The sequence below is a fragment of the Leucopleurus acutus genome (assembly GCF_964270905.1).
Source record: "Leucopleurus acutus genome assembly, chromosome: 5".
In the NCBI taxonomy this organism is placed as follows: Eukaryota; Metazoa; Chordata; class Mammalia; order Artiodactyla; family Delphinidae; genus Leucopleurus; species Leucopleurus acutus.
This window is the reverse complement of record NC_139147.1, coordinates 5,094,418-5,111,301: the sequence shown is the minus strand read 5'-3', so window position 1 is coordinate 5,111,301 and position 16,884 is coordinate 5,094,418. Positions and strand designations below refer to the sequence as shown.

Here is a 16,884-nt window from a genome sequence, read left to right as displayed (position 1 = left end):
TAAAAGGTGTGTGTTTGTATGTGTGTGTTACTTTAAGGGCCTGAGATATATATTAATTCTTCAACTATCCTAAATGAAGAGGTTTTAGTAAGTATGCTACCCAGTAAATATATACTTGTAAGGCCTACTCTCATGAATTAATTTTTTAGGTCATGTATTTATTTAACAGTAACAAAGTAGGCATATAACTAGTATGTAGCTAATTTAGCATATTTTCTTTGATCATCACTTTTCTCTAGAATGTGACAAATTAAAGGAGTATTAACTTTCTTTTGTAAATTTCTACCTCATGTAAATATAAACTTTTGCCTCAGTTTGAAATATTTCAATAAACACACAAAAGTGCTAGACTATAGAGCAATAATACATTCCACAATCTTCCCAGGAAAGACTGTCCTATTTCCTCAATAATAACCAACACTTACCTCTATATTCTAAGACAAAGGTCAGTTCCTCCTATATTCAGTGTTTCAGAGAACACTGCTATTTCCTAATTACTACTCAAATTATTGACAATAACATCTTCACCTCAGGGAGAAAAAAGCCATACCCAGCTGTGCCTCCTTCGTATCAGCACAGGACAAAATGTGTTCTCCATGACCTGTGATTTTCACCTCTACAACTCTATTTGTACAGAAATGGCTAACATTAAGAGATCAAGCATCAGTGCTGCTTGAAGAAGAATAAAGATGATTTTTCCTTTGAAAATGTAAATATCTAAAGACAATTCTTCACTGTTCAATTATAATTTGATGATATACCAAATAAAAGCTAAGGAGTAAATCTCAAGGTGAGTTGTTGCACCTACATGGTAGTGACTCAAGCTGCTTTCTACCACTGTTAGAGTCTTTCCTATGGAATATTTCTGTGTCTGATGCAATTCTACTTAAAAGATAATGTGGTTTCGTCTCCTTGGGGAAGGACTAAAATGCCAAAAATTCACCTTCTTTTAAACTGTTTTCCTTAGGTTCATTTGAAACTGCCTTGGGTTTATTTTAATCAGAATTTGCCAGGAGTCTTGACTTCATTAATTTTAGGTCTCAAATATTCAAGTTGAGCCAACACTTGGTTGTTTCTTGGTTATTTCTTATATTTTATTCATAGGGGTGGGATATGGAGGGTGGGAGGGAGACGCAAGAGGGAGGGGCCATGGGGATATATGTATACATACAGCTGATTCACTTTGTTATACAGCAGAAACTAACACAACATTGTAAAGCAACTATACTCCAGTAAAGACGTTAAATTTTTTTTTTTAAATATGAGCTTCCTTGGTGGCACAGTGGTTAAGAATCCACCTGCCAATGCAGGGGATAGGGGTTCGAGCCCTGGCCCAGGAAGATCCCACATGCCGCAGAGCAACTAAGCCCATGAGCTACAACTACTGAGCCTGCATGCTGCAACTACTGAAGCCCACACGCCTGGAGTCCGTGCTCCACGACAAGAGAAGCCACCACAGTGAGAAGCCCGTGCATCACAAGGAAGAGTAGCCTCTGCTTGGCACAACTAGAGAAAGCCTGCACACAGCAACGAGACCCGACACATTTTATTTTTAAATAAATAAAAATAATTTAAAAAAATCTTAAAAAAAATAAAAATGGCTTATTACTTCTTATGCAATATGAAAGCAATTCCATGGACATGAACAAGAAAAAAATCATAAAACAACTACTGATCTAGCATAAGCTTTCCAAAAGAACACCAACTAACTACTAAAGGAGGATAAAATATATTTAAGTAATAAATTTACTTTTTAAACAACTGCATTAGTTACTTATTTTAAAACATGCTATAAATATGCTAAATATTAGAATAGCTGAAAAAGCAAATGGTGTATATTCTGGATATTTTTGCATTATCTTCCCCCTAAAAAAAGCAACTAAAAATACCACTTGTCATATTTCATCACATGCCAAGCATTTCTTACCAGTATATAATGTGTATAATTGAAACATTTTTTTCTTTCAGTATATTTTGCATACTTACATAATGCTTTCATAACCAGTTCCTTTAAAGTACAGAGTGATAGACAGAAAAGAGGGACGAAAAAGATACTGCATTAACTCCTGTCACCTCTCTAACACAGTCTCTTTTCATTGGACTTGACAGGCCATCGGCAGTGGCTCAATGTAAGGAAAAGCATCATGTGCACGGTTGCTCAGAGCTCTGAGAGATGCTCAGGGTTGCAGCAGCAGCCTGCACTCATTACTCCACTGATTCCTGAGAGGGCTCTGGTCTCCAGGCACATTTAATTTGATCACTCACTTTGCTCCTGGAATATCTGACTTCTTTTTACCCACTTAGCATGCTAAATAAAACTCTCTTAAGACATGTTGTTTCAGAAAAACAGGAACCCTGTCTGAAACATTTTCTGAAATATTCACAGGAAAGAGAGAAGGAGGTGACTGAATTCCTGGGCTAATTCGAACCATCTCTGTCTAACCCTTTATTTCTCGTTAAAACACATCCCCAAACTGATCGGTATTTTAAAATTTAAAATAAGGACGAAGAATAGAAGCCTTTGATTAGGACAGGGTTGCGAAGACCCAAGGTTCAATCTGAACTCCCGAGACACGTGGAACCCTCAGGACAATGAGGGACAGCACAGCCGCTAGAACGCCAGGCTTCACAGGGACAAGGAAGCTTCTCATCCACCCTCTTGCTTGCCACTGCACCCCGCTTCCTGTCTTACTTCACCAGAGGGTTTTGTATCATATGGAATAAATTGGTTCACAGCCTTAAATGAAATTGAAGAATGTGCTTCTGTTAAAATAGGCAAATATTAAAATACAAAATATTAATAGCAATAAACTGCACACACACCCAAACTGTCTCTTTCTCTCTCTCACACACACATATGCACACGCACACACACAGACATATACACATACACCCTTTACTACTCAGAAGTGTCTGGTAATATACAACTGTGCAAAGTCAAAATTCTATAGGTAACTTTCTTTCCCTTGGAAAACTATCAGCACTTTAGGTGGAAACATTACTAAAATACAGTAGATACATTTTGTCATGTTAAACACATTGCAAATCAGTCAGTTAACAATAGTGAGTGATTTCTGGATTCAGGGTCATCATTGTGGGCGTTGATTATTGAGCCATGCTGCTCAGTTATTAGAGGGATGTCTTGGAAGCTACCTTGGCTTCTCAACATGCACTAAATGGTCCAGGAATTCAAGCCCCTGCTTCTGTCTTTAATAGTTTATCTGTTTCCTCCATTACTACCAGGCTATTAGCTGTTACTTCTCTCTGCTGTCAGTATCCCTGTGGACACACACCCAATGTGATGCCTTCGGTATGCTGAGAGGTAGAAACTAGACATACCAAAGCTGTTAGAAGTTTGCATAAACTAAGAGTAAATGGGTATCAAGTGACTGCTGGCGTGGTTCTCCAATGTTTGTCGACATGAGCTGGTATGTTAATGCCACTGAAGTAAACCCACAGCTTGGTACCAGTTCAGCCAGCCTGGCTAAGCTCAACACAGGGACTAGTGGGATATTTCTATCTAGAAACATAAAACTACCAAAGAAAATGGGGCATCTGCATGATTCGGAATGTTGTAGAACACTCAGGGTAGAAGTCCTACAGCCACATTCCTCCTGTCATGGTGCTGAGCAGTGAACACACAGAGCATGGCAGGTCCTGAGGCTCAGGCACAATGCCTTTTGGGTTTCTGACCAGCGTCAGAGGCAGAGAAATAGCAACAGTTCTAGAAATCCATTTTGCCAAACTATGAGTAGTCAACTGCAGACAGCAGGCATGTGTGTCCTCCTGAAGGGAGCATGTGGGAGCTGATTCTAGGAGGTACCATGTGTTCTGGGTGAACAGGAAACCAGAGCTGAGAGGTGCATCAGTTCACTGTCCTGGGCTCCGAGAACCCGAAAAGGAATGAGACACAGCCTCCGTCTTCAGGGAGCTTATAATCTAAACAGCTTTGAGTCTCAGGGTTAGAGACATGGCATCAGGTAGGAAAACAGGATGGGAGGGAAAAGGCTGGATTATAATCTGGGAAGAGGCTTATCTTCATCCGGATGAAGGGAAACACCACTACCGAGGGAGGAAAAATTGATATTTATCACCAAACCTGTACTCATCCTTGTGTATTACTCTGATACAAATAATTAGCTGTATATGTTCCCTTTATTAACCTGCTTGCTCAATCTACTCTGCTATTTTTTTCCTGTTCTTATAAAGTATCGAGTTAAAAGCTCTTTCCCTAGTACCAGATGTAACAAGCTCACCCACCTGGAGAGATTCCTCATTGTGGAAGAAAAAAAAATCTGAGTTTGGGAATCCAATGGATATGAATTCCAAACCCGTCAATGCCACTATGTGTGACCCCCGATGAGACATTCAACCTCTTTAACCTTTGGATTGTTCATCTATGAAAAAGAGAGGATGAGTCACATCCTCTTTGCTCTACTGTTGGAGATGAGGTTAATGCATAGAGGCCCTCTAACAGATAGCCATGCATTAAAATGGTAGTTTTGGAAGTAAATGTCATGTGTGTTACTCAGCTGACCTGCTAAGAAAAGCCGGTCAACAGGTGTACCGAGTACTGCCCAAGGCCATCGGGCCTGCCTGAGCCCATGTTCACTTACATAGTGGGGCTCACTTCTAACTCTTCATGGATGTGCTTCCTGATGTGAAGCAACCTCATGTGTTAGAAAAAGCACCAAAGTGGAAATGACAATGGTGAGTTTGACATCAGAATTCTGCCACTTGGAGCTGTGTCACTGCAGGCAAAATATTTCCCTACCCTCTCTGGGCCAGTGTCACACAACAGAGCACTAACAGGGGTAGAAAGATATAAATGAGGCCCAGAGAGGGCCTTTACATGCCCTTTCTGTGCTCTTGGGGGAGGAGGCTATGCGGACACTGTCTTCAGAAATCCTTTCTGCAGTAGAAAGGGATTAGATAGAAACTAGATAGATAGATAGATAGATAGATAGATAGATAAAGAGTAGATAGATAGAAAGATGATAGATGATAGGTAGGTAGGTAGATAGATAGGTAGATAGATAAAGAGTAGATAGATAGATAGATGATAGGTAGATAGATAAAGAGTAGATAGATAGATGATAGGTAGGTAGATAGATAGATGATAGGTAGATAGACAGATAGATAAAGAGTAGATAGAAAGATGATAGATGATAGGTAGGTACATAGGTAGATAGATAAAGAGTAGATAGATAGAAAGATGATAGATGATAGGTAGATAGGTAGATAGATAAAGAGTAGATAGATAGATGATAGGTAGATAGATAGATAGATAGATAAAGAGTAGATAGATCGAAAGATGATAGATGATAGGTAGGTAGATAGACAGATAGATCTGGAGTAGATGGAAACTCAGAGACCTCCTCTATCATCATAATGATATTATTTGAATAATAACATCCCCTGGCATGTTTGCCAGTATGTGAACGTAAGATACACATTCTGAAGTTTTCCAAATTAATCATTCTTCACCCCTCATACATCATCCACCAGAATGACCTTCTGTTCCTATTTCTAAAATACATCCTGAATGATACACTTCCCTCTCCGCACACCACCAAGGCCTAAGGATCCCAGTCTTTCAACAAACTGTCTCCACTCCTGCTCCTTCAGCCCATTTGCCACCCAACCTCCATACAGACCATCCCGTGTCTTGATGGAGTCCCGCTAGACCCAGCTATTCATGGTAGCTCAACGGTTTAGGTCTAGGTCTGGCCCTATCATTCATGCACTCTCTCCCTCTTCCCCTCTGTCCCAGCCACACTGCTCTTCTCCTAATTGCTCCACCTGAAGGGCCCTGAGCCCAGACCTCTACCTGGCTGGCTCCTTCCCTTCATTCTGGCCTCAGTTCCTAAAGCCACTTTCCAGCAATGTCAACATGAACCACATCCACGGTCATGCTCAGAGCACTTGACTGTATTATGTCTATGTGGAGTCATCTCAGGTGTGTTGGAGATTGCTTTAACATTTCTATTCTCCAACCAGAACAGCAGAAACTTGAATTGTCCAGACCCACTCTGTCATCTCCATAACACAGAGCAGTGCTTGGCTGTGCTTCCTGAAAATATTTGTTCAAGAGATGGGTGGATGAAAGCCATCTATCATTATTTATATACAAAATGTCTCTTCTTAAGTCTGGGTAAAAAGAAAGAAAGCTAAAATTCCTCTTTTTAGATTTCAACATGAAACTTCCTTATGTATAATACATAGAAAGAGTATTTCCCCCCCTAGGAATGACTGTAATGTATTCTTATATGAAAATGAGCATATTTGCAGATTTGGATGTTAATTATTCTTTCATAATGCTCTCTGGCTTTTTCCTGTACAGCCAGGCTGTTAGATCTTCAATAGAGACAATATTATTTTCAGGAAGATTTTAAAAGCATGTTTGATTTTTCATTTAGTCAGAAATATATCTTAGGGTTTTTTTTTGCTATTGCAATCCCAACTGAGTTAATAGTAATTAAAAGAACAGATGGTTCTTCTAATAAGATGCCAAATGGTAGCACAACACAATGAAACTTCTATCAGCTGTGCCTGCCACCTGCAATTGACATCTATGCTGTGTAACGAAACAGAGCTTTCTCCGGAGCAGTCTTCATATCAGTTTCTGAGAGAAACACAAGTATAAAATCCAAGTTCTAAGTATATAGTGCTAGAAATGAGATGAGCCTCTGTATGAATAGCTTATATTTCTTTATTTTGAAAGTTAAATTAGCATTAACTAAAACAAGTAGAAATAGAAGAAAAAATATATATATAATACATATATACGTACATATATAATCTATGATAACTTTAAAGTTAGCTATACATCTTAATTCAGATGTAGATTGGAATGGAATTCAACTCATTCCAGTGGTTCTGAGTTGCGTCTCTTCTGTGATGTGATGGGTGGGTGCCAGGCCATAACTAGATGCAGGCATGAAGGAACTACAGATATTTCTCAAGCAATTGAGTGGCCTGACAAAAAATTATGGTTTAACAAAATTACACTGAAAGCCTCATATACGAAAGAGAAAGGAGTAGGCCCTTAAGGTAAGACATCTAACCAGTTGTTATGGGTTGAATTGTGTTCCCTCCAAAATTCACCAGTTGAGTCCTAACCCTCAGGACGTCAGAATGTGACCTTATTTGGAAACAGGGTCACTGCAGATGTCATTAGTTAAGAAGGAGTCATCCTGGAGTAGGGTGGGCCCTAACCCTGTGGAATGGCTGTCCTTAAAGAAAGGGGAAATGTGGACACAGACACATCTGGCTATGAATCCTAACCCTAATCAGAGCCAGCAGGTCTTCTGTGTTCAGTGAGCCACCGTTGCACTAAATGTTATATGTTTTGACCCATTTAGTTCTTGCAATGACCCAGGAAGGCAGGTACTGTTATTAGTCCCATTTTTACAGATGAGAAAAGTGAGGACCAAGGTGAAGTGACTGCCTGTGCTCACAGAATTAGAAGCATCCCAGCAAGCACAACACCCTGATGATGGGGCTGGGAGGTCACACCCCCACCCACTGCACGCCCTGACCTGGTCACGGCCGGAGCATAAGCAGGAAGGCCTGGGCTGAGTGCAGGAACAGCTGTAGGGGAACAGAAGTGACTTGCACAGAAATGTATTTAAACAAAGGATCAACAGAACTTGGTTGGGGAGATGATCACAGCAAGTGCTGAGTCTGAGGACTGACGGGACTGCGGTAGCAGGGACGGAGTAGAGAAGTTGGGTGAGGCTGTCTCTTTCTCAGGGAAGACAGGAGTTCAGTCCTGGACATGCTGGGTGACTTGGCATGGATGATACAACGGAGTTGGAGACAGAGCTCTGGGAACCAAGTTAGGCATGTCGAGGAGCCCTTTATGGGAACTGATGCCCAGGAGCCCCCGGGGAGGGAAGTAAGGGAAGAAGGTCAGCAAAAGACAGCAAGAGAGGAGGACGGAGACCCAGGAGGGCATGGAGTGGTGGGCAGGGGTAGGAGAGCACTTCCGGAAAGGATAATGCAGACATCTCAGTTCTGTGTCTTCCTATCAGGATAACTGAGAATACAAATGTAGCCTAACAGAGCCTCAGTTTCCTTATCTGTACAATGGGGCAACATTACCCTCCTGGAAATATTGTGATATTAAATAAGAATGTCTATGTAAGTTCCCGCTAGAGAAAAGCACTTTAGAATAGCTGTAAATCTTCAATAGAACATAATGGTAAAATATCTACCTTGCTAGATCAGCAAAAATATTAAATCTCTAGCTACGAACAGCTAGTACTCTAGAAGATGAACTTAAAGAGCACGACAAGTCATTACCAAAGAGGATAAGGGGAGACCTGGGTAAATGCGGGGAGGTGTATCAAATTCCAGGATTAGACAAGGTGAAATTGTAAAAACATCAATTTTTCCACAAATGAAATTATATTTTCACTGATTCAGGATCAGAATTTACATAGAACCTTACCAAATCAGTGCAGATTAAAACAAGGTGCTATGTTTCACCCAGGAAATTAGAAAAAATTAAAATATTTGATAATACGTAGTCTTGACAAGAGTGTGGGGAAATGAACACCCACTGGTCGGAGTGCAAACTGGTGAGGGCTTTTGCTTTCTGGTGGGCAATCTGCTAGCACACTTAAAATGTAAGAATTGCATATATTCTGATCCAGCTCGTCCTCTTCAAAGACTCTATCCTAGGGGCCACTCATACATGGGCACACATCAGTGTACACCCAACATGTACACTGCAGCATTGTTTAAAAAATGAAAAATGGAAAACAAACCTAAATGCCAATCAAGGGCAAATAGATTAACGCACGAGGGTACATCCATATTATGCATCCATTTAAAAGACAGTAAGGTAAATCTATGTATAATCCATGGAAAGATCTCCAAGACATAACATAGAGTACTTACAGAACATTATATAATGTTATGTACAAAAGACAATGAATGTGTGTTTGTGTTGGGGGGTAGTAAATTTGTGTATGTAAGTGAAAAGATATCCACCAAAATGTTGACTGTAGTTGCTTCACTTCTGAGGTCATGACTGGATTAGGAGAAGGGAAGGGGGGACTTACATGTTTTATTTCATAGTATCAAGTCCTTGAACATCTTAAAAGAAGACTCTCTTAGTGTCCTACTTGTGCAGTTGAAATTTATTTTGAAGAAGGTATCAGTTGGTGGTGAGCTTAGAGACAGGATGCAGCAGGTGTAGACCAAACTCATGTGAGCATCACGACAGAGGGGAAGGAGAGAAACCTAGGATAGTATTTATGTTGAGAGTAAATGTGTCAAAAGATGGTCTTCTGTTTTGTTTGGTTTTCAGCCTGATCACATATGCGCATGCTTAAAGGCAGCAGGGGAGGCTTTCCATACTTTTCCTGGTCTTTGTAACCCTCCCACTCCAGACGCCTAACCCCAAAGTCTACTCCACTATATAGAGGATCTCCTGACCTTCCTGAACTACTCTGTGACACACGACTTCACACCTAATTGCATTCAGTCTAATTGGTCATGTATGTGTTAGCCTTCCCCAAGTGACGGCAACATCTTCGAAGACAAGGTGATCCCCGGGTTTGCCTAACTTACCTGCTGTTTTCCCTCACCCTGCAAGTGCTGAATTAAATGCCTGATGACATGCATACTTTGAATTTTTCCCCAAAACAGGCTCTGTACACTAAGGCATCGTACTGTTAGGGTCTGCTATGTTTATGTAAGTGTCAACACATCAAGATATGAAAGTATCAAGTATCAAGAGAAAGAGAAATATTGCATGATATCACTCACATGCAGGATCTAAAAAAATGATACAAATGAACTTAGTTACAAAACAGAAACAGACTCACAGACTTACAGAACGAATTTATGGTTACCAGGGGAGAAGGGTTGGGGGGAGGGATAGTCAGAGAGTTTGGGATTGACATGTACCCACTTCTGTATTTAAAATAGATAACCAACAAGGACCTACTATATAGCACAGGGAACTCTGCTCCATATTCTTTAACAACTTAATTGGAAAAAGAATTTGAAAGAGAATAGATACATGTATATGTATAACTGAATCACTTTGCTGTACACCTGAAACTAACACAACATTGTTAGTCAGCTATACTCTAATATAAAATAAAAAGTTAAAAAAAAAAAAAAGAAAATCGGGAAGCCCCAACTTGGACCTTGAGCCTCCTGGAAGCCCACGTGGCTGGAAAGATTGATGTTCCCTCCACACACGGGATGTGAGGAGTAAGCCAGCATCCCTGGGCTGGACTTGGTAAGTAAGGAGTGATCTGACAGATATATGTCTAAGTTCTCCCAAAGTAATCTCACTAAGACATTTGTCTTATGTAAATAAAATTCTCTCAGTGAGATTCTCCTGCAGTGAAATGAGGCTCAATTACACACTTCTAATTTAAGCCTACGTGCTGCAATCCGACTGTATACCTAATTACCCCACTTAGGCTGTTAATGATCAGATCAGTGCTCTCGAGCAGATATTCGAGTCTGTCATCAATCTTTCCTCTAATTAGATTCCTATTTCTTTAAAAGAATAAATCATGGGAAAGAATAGATTTTTTTTGAAGGAATTATGTAAGGATTTTTTTTTAAGAGCCAAAGATCTTATAAAAACTTGAGTTGTATTTATTCATTTATAAGATGAACAAAACAGTTTTGGCCCCTGACCTCTAGGAGCAAGTATTTCAGTTGGGGAGACAGACAAAATGAGTAAACAGACAAAAACAATTACATAATGTGAAAAGCGCTCTTGAGAGAATTAAGACAAAAAGGTTGAATCTAGATAGAGAATTGCTGTTTAGACAGTGGGGCTGAGAGGTCTGTGCAGGGTGCGTTTCAAATGAGGCACAGTAGATGGCAAGAGGGGGGCTGAGGACCGAGAAAGAGAATGTGCAAAAGTCCTGAGGTGGGAAAAACTATGGCATGTTCAGGGAACTGAAATAAGATGCATTTTGAAAATAGAGCTGACAGGACATAGAACTGGCCTGGATGCTGCAGGAGGAAGAAACGGGCCGGGGTCAAAGTGACTCCCGTGTTCTGGGGAGGAGTTGAATAGCTGGAGAAGAGAGTCTTGGCTGGGAAGGAGAAGCCTTGGGTGTGGCACTGGTGTCCCTGGGTGACAGAGTTTGGACTTCTAGGATTAAAAGTGGCCCCTTATAGATGTAGGGAAGATAAGGAAAAGGCCATCATTCCGCCTGCTGGTTGCATCAGGTTAACTAATATTTAGAAGCGGTGCATCAACGTTGTTTCCTGTCCCAAGAGCTTTCTGATTTTGAGGCTGGAAGGGACTGTGTATTTCATGTTGACCATCTCTTCTAGTCCAGGCTGTGTGCTGATGAAAAAGCAACATGTTCAAACAGAAAAAAGACAAAGAAGGAAGAGCAAAGCACGGCACATCAATCCCAAATGAGTGCGCTTTTTCTGTTTATCATGTTAGGAACCCAAATGGAATTGAAGACCCTGGGCTTATTGGTGAAACACAGTGACTATTAATCATAAAGTTAGTCTGCCTGAAACAGACGACATACGGTTATAGGAAAGAAAGTAGAAACACAGGAAGTCTTAAGGATAAAAATAGACACTACTTCGAGGCCACTTAAATATTGTGGGGTAATGGTTTTTCACATGGTGGGTAGTGACCTATTAATGGATTGCGAAATCAATTTCATGGACTGTAACTTTATTTAAAAAAAATAAAATAGAGAAGATAGAACGATTCAGTGTGCATCGCAAATAGTAGGGGTCAGTATTTTATGAAGGCTTTGTTTTAGTTCCTACGTGCCCATACAGGATTGTGTGTGTGTTTGTATACGTAGATGTGCACGTACTTGTTTATGTATATGTACGTGCATACTGGATCTCGATATAAAATGTATTTTTTTTACTCTGTATTTCTTACGGCGAGTCAGAGTAAAACATGTTTGAAGAGCACTGCTCAGCATACTGAAGATCTGTCTGTTTATTTTTTGACCAGGCTTCCCATGTCCGAGCAAGTCTAACAGTCCTTATATACTTGAGATTCTTAAAGGCTTCCCTTCAAGCACGCAGACTGACAAGTCTCTGAGGTCACAGGCATGGCTGCATTTATAGCTACAGTGGCAGACAAAGCAGCTGATTTCTTTTTCAAGCCACATCATGTGAAGGTCTGGGATTATGTCTGTTTTCTGATGATACATGAAGATGTCTAAGGGGATTATGATGAGTTTACTGAGTCATTAGCACAAATCTGTATGCAAGCATGTACTTAGAAAACCACCCCATGGTAGAAGTCATGTTATTATATCCAGCCCCTGTTGTCACCCCAATCTCAGAACCTCTTGGTTTTAAATGGCCTGACCCAATGAGATAGGGTAGAAATTCTCACGCCAGCTTCCGTATCCCAGAGCTTTCTGCTGTAAGAGCATCTCCATTTCCTAAAAGTCTTCCCCAGATCTCGCTGATCATGAAATCCATTGTCTAGCAGTATCTTTCGCGACAAAACGTTATCAATACAGTCATATAGCAATTGCCCATGATATGCAGAGCTGGTAATGGGGTTGAAGGTAACTCCATCACTAAACGCTAATTTCTAGCTACAGGGGAAAAAAACACCATAAAATAAAAGTACAAACCACACAAAGCAGGACAGATAGTGTCAGCTGGATATGACCTCTTTGTTGAGGTCAACAAAGACTGAAAAATAATATCTCTATAATCGATTAGGGTGGGGCAGGAATTGCTATTGGTAAGCAGGTTGATGACATTCGCCAGAGAAATGCCATGACAGCACATCCAGAGAATTTGTTCCCTGCACACGTCTCCTCAATTCCTCTGATTCCTTCAAAGGGAAAGACTCAGAGGGTCCCATTTATCTGCCCACCGGCTACGTGCAGCCAGCTCTCCTCCACTAAGATTCTAAGTACTTTTTTGTGGCAATAATTTATCTTGACATCTCTCCAACACTTGCTGATCTCCTTTTTCTTTTCTTTATAACACAGGAAAAGTAAGCCACTGGCTTAGAGCCTTTGGAAGGCACTTGCGTCTGGCCAGAATTTATAATTACATTGCTTTAAGAAAACATGAGCCATGTGAAGGACCAAAATAGATGATAGTGTGGGTGGTATTCAGTGATGGCAGAAATCCCAAAGGTGGTTCATGAATGACCACCGTTTGAGACACTGTATTTGTGATGCTTCCAAGAAGAGGTGAGTCACACCTTGTTCCTTGAAGAAAGGGGTAGCCATGGGTGGTTATAACGGAACGAACGATGAAAATGCTCAGCATGACCAGGGGACAAGAAGCTGGCAAGTCACTGGCTGCACCATCTCTTTATGTTGGTACAGAGAGATCTGGGCTCACAGAAGGCCAGGCTGCGAGCCACGGGGCAGCTGGGGAGCAGAGGAGAGGTCCTCGGTGGAGGGGCTGTGTGTGTGACACCCTGAAATCCTGAAGGTAAAACAGGGGTCCCAGGAGGTCAGGGGTTGCTGCCAGGATAGTACAGATGAGTTTCAGATTGTGAGGCAACAGGTAAACCCCAGAGAAGCAGAGGTCAAGCAGTGGTGGCTGAGTCGGGGATGCTGCGGAGTACAGAACAGGAAGATGTGAAAGACGGCGCCCAAACTGGACAGCAAGACAGAGGACTGACGGGGGCAGCCGTCCCGGCAGCAGGAGCCCAAGGCAGGGAGATCCTGGGGGGATCCACTCAGCCTTGCAACCAGGGATCTCTCGGGTTCCTCAGGAACCAGTCCTTTAGAGGAAGTTCTGGCCTCAAAATGATTTATTTTCTTCCATCGCGTCCTCACTGGTCCTCTTCTCCTTCCTCTGTCCCTCCTCCTCCTTCCATAGTTCATTTAATTGAAAAAGCATAAACCACTTACACAGACATAAAATACTAATCTGTGTAACCAACACACAACGAATTAACGATCTGTTAATTGATCTGTGTAACCAACACACCAACGAATTGATCGTTGTTAACACTGTTATTTTTTATTTTAATGAAAGAACTCTACAGAGAAAGGTAAATTCCTCTCTTTGCTTTGTCCCCTCTCCTTTTGCTCCTAACAAGCCACTGTTACCAGGAATTAAGTGTATATATTCCCAGTTTACAGTTTTTATTCTATCACACACACATATATGCATCCATATGGTTCTGTGTTGTCTTTGTTTTTTCAAATTTACATAAATGGCTTACTATTTATTATGGAAAAACTTGCTTTTCCCACCTAACATACGTGTTCTTAAGCTCTCTCCATGTTGCTATAGAGAAATCTAGTCCATTCTTTCTAATGGAAATATAGTGTCATATTGTGTAAATATATCTCAGGCTAACCACTGCAATGGTGCTTCATCAAGGTATGAGTTTTTCTCGTTTATTTTTTTTTTTCATTGCTGTATCCCTAGCACCCAGAACAGTGCAAGACACGTACATAGCAGTTATTCATTAAATATCTGTCAAATGAAGGAATGAATCCATTCATTCCATTACTGATGGACTTTAAGATTGACGTCAATAGTCCACCATTACCAAAAAAGTTTTCCCAAACTTTGACAAGTTTTCCTCAGCACACGTGTGAGAGTCTCACTAACGTGTCTACCTAGATACGTAATTATTGGGGTAAGATGTTTTGTGTTTTCAGTTTTCCTGGATCCTTTGCAGTGCTATGCACTTCTTGACAGCCTGGTTTGGCACACCTCAGTCACTGTTCTGGCTGGGTTACTGGTGTTCATGAGACTGCTGAAGATTGGGTTAGAGTGCAGGCTGCTGGTTTTGCAATGCCTCTTCCTCCTAACTGCAGCTTTGTCTTTCCTTCAAAAACATAATATGCATTTAAAAGATTGATAAATCTTCATCAGAAAAATGAACTTGAATCTAAGTAATGAAATAATTCTAAGTATAAAAAAAGAGAGTAAAATTATTCACAGCCTGGGGCAGGGAGCCTCTTTGGGCTGATGGGGTATTGCTGTCAGTATCAGCCTCAGAGCCTTAAACAGCAGAGTCCCTTTCCATGTTGTCAGCAGTAACAAGTTCAGGGTGCATCTAGCCCTCAGCACACCACGACTGCCCCGGATAAGCGTTAATGCACATCACTGTATAAAAGCAATACCAAGCTCCGTTAAGGCACCTGCTGCGGTGTCACAGCCTTGTAGATCTTACCATGGTGCTTTTATTTCATTTTGCCTCAGGCTGCCTCCTGGGCAAATATAAGTGAAATAAGGCCTTTGAAAAGGAATAAACTCTTGAATAAAACATAAGTATTTTTCATTGCAAAGCAACTCTTAATGGGTTTTGCAACCTCCTTGAGAAAATTAAAAGGAAAACACATATAGGACCTTAAGTCTGCAGATTTTCAGATTCTGAGACTTTGGTTGAAGGCAATTTTAAAGGCTGTTTCTGAGACTTACTGTGAACATGAATGAGTGTTATTCACAGCAGAAGGACTGGCGTGGTGCTGAGGACTCCCTGGCTGGGCATCCAAGCTGCTGCCCACGCCTGGCCACTGTTGGGAGACCGCCTGCCACACCTGCTGGTCTGTCCAAAGCCCAGGGGCTTGGCCTGGCGGACAGGACTGAACACATGTGTGGTGTAGAAAATGCTCTCAGAAGTGAAATAGTGAATTCTTGTGGAATTTGCATCACCTCAATACTTCCTCATTAATGACAGTTTTTGCTTTATTAATCTATAACCAATTCCTATGTTTACTTCTTAGGCTGTGATAGAAACTAGTGATTAGCAGAATTCTATTTCTCAATGGTACCCTGTCAAATTACTTTGCAATTTAAAGTGGGAGCAGTTATTATTCTCTGTTCCACATTTTTCTCTTTTTTTTTTTTTTTTTTTTTTGGCTGCACTGTGCCCCCTGCCATGGAAGCACGGAGTCCCAACCACTGGACCGCCAGCAAATTTCCCCACATATATTTTTTATTCATTATTATTTTAATTGCTTTTTTATCATACAACCATCTAATGAATTTTCTTTTAGAATATTGAGAAAAAATTCCTTCCTGGATTGATTTTTGGGCATTTCTGTCATAAAAATATGGTCTATTATTTGGAACCTTATTTTCCCCTGTTTTCCCAAATAGTTGAATATGGTCATAAGTCAATGTGTGTTGTAGCAACTTCCTTTTCTGATGATATAAAAGGTTAATTATTATGAAATACTTCCTAGTATAAGAAACTTCAATTCTGGGTAAATATAATAAACACACATTTACATGAACGGCAGAGTTCTCAAGTGAGGTAAATCCTTAGGGTTCTAGAAATGGAGAGGGAAGTGAACACTTAGAGCAAAGAGCTCACAGATGCTGTGGGACATTTCTCTTCAAGGGAGAAATGAGGAAAGAAAGAGAAGACTTTAGTCCTATGCAAGTTGAGGAAATCCCTGCAGAAAACTACAAACTCACTGAAGTGATGGACAAAAAAAAAAATCTTAGCAAACACCCTTGCTTGTTCCTGCCTGAGCTCTGGGTAAAAATTATGTCTAACCATAGCCCTAGGCTTGCTCAGGTCGGGTGTTTGGCTTTACGTTCTGCAGGGTCTAAGAAACCTCACGCCAAAAAATTAACATATAATGACCCAGTTTCCAAGAGCATCTGGCAGAAGCAAAGGTAAATTTTCCCTGGAGGACTGAGCCACCAGGATGTTTACAGATGAAGCCCAACTCCTTCTTTCAAATCCTGAGGCCCCAGTCCAAAACCACTGAACATACTGGGGAAAAATTTACCCTAAGAGTCAGAAGAAACGATTAGACCTCAGATAATGGAGTAACTGAATATAGATTACTCAAGAAGTATTTTTGAAATGTTTGCAGAAATATAAAACTGAATCAAGAATGAGATAGAGCGGGGATTCCCTGGTGGCACAGTGGTTGAGAGTCCGCCTGCCGATGCACGTGACAC

General features: G+C 40.9%; 1 protein-coding gene across 2 annotated transcripts in view; it reads right to left on the bottom strand.

Annotated features, from left to right (window-relative positions):
* DSCAM (DS cell adhesion molecule) overlaps positions 1-16,884 on the bottom strand; it is a gene marked incomplete at both ends in the record, with an annotated part of 750,196 nt that overhangs the window by 331,033 nt on the left and 402,279 nt on the right. The window lies entirely within an intron of this gene.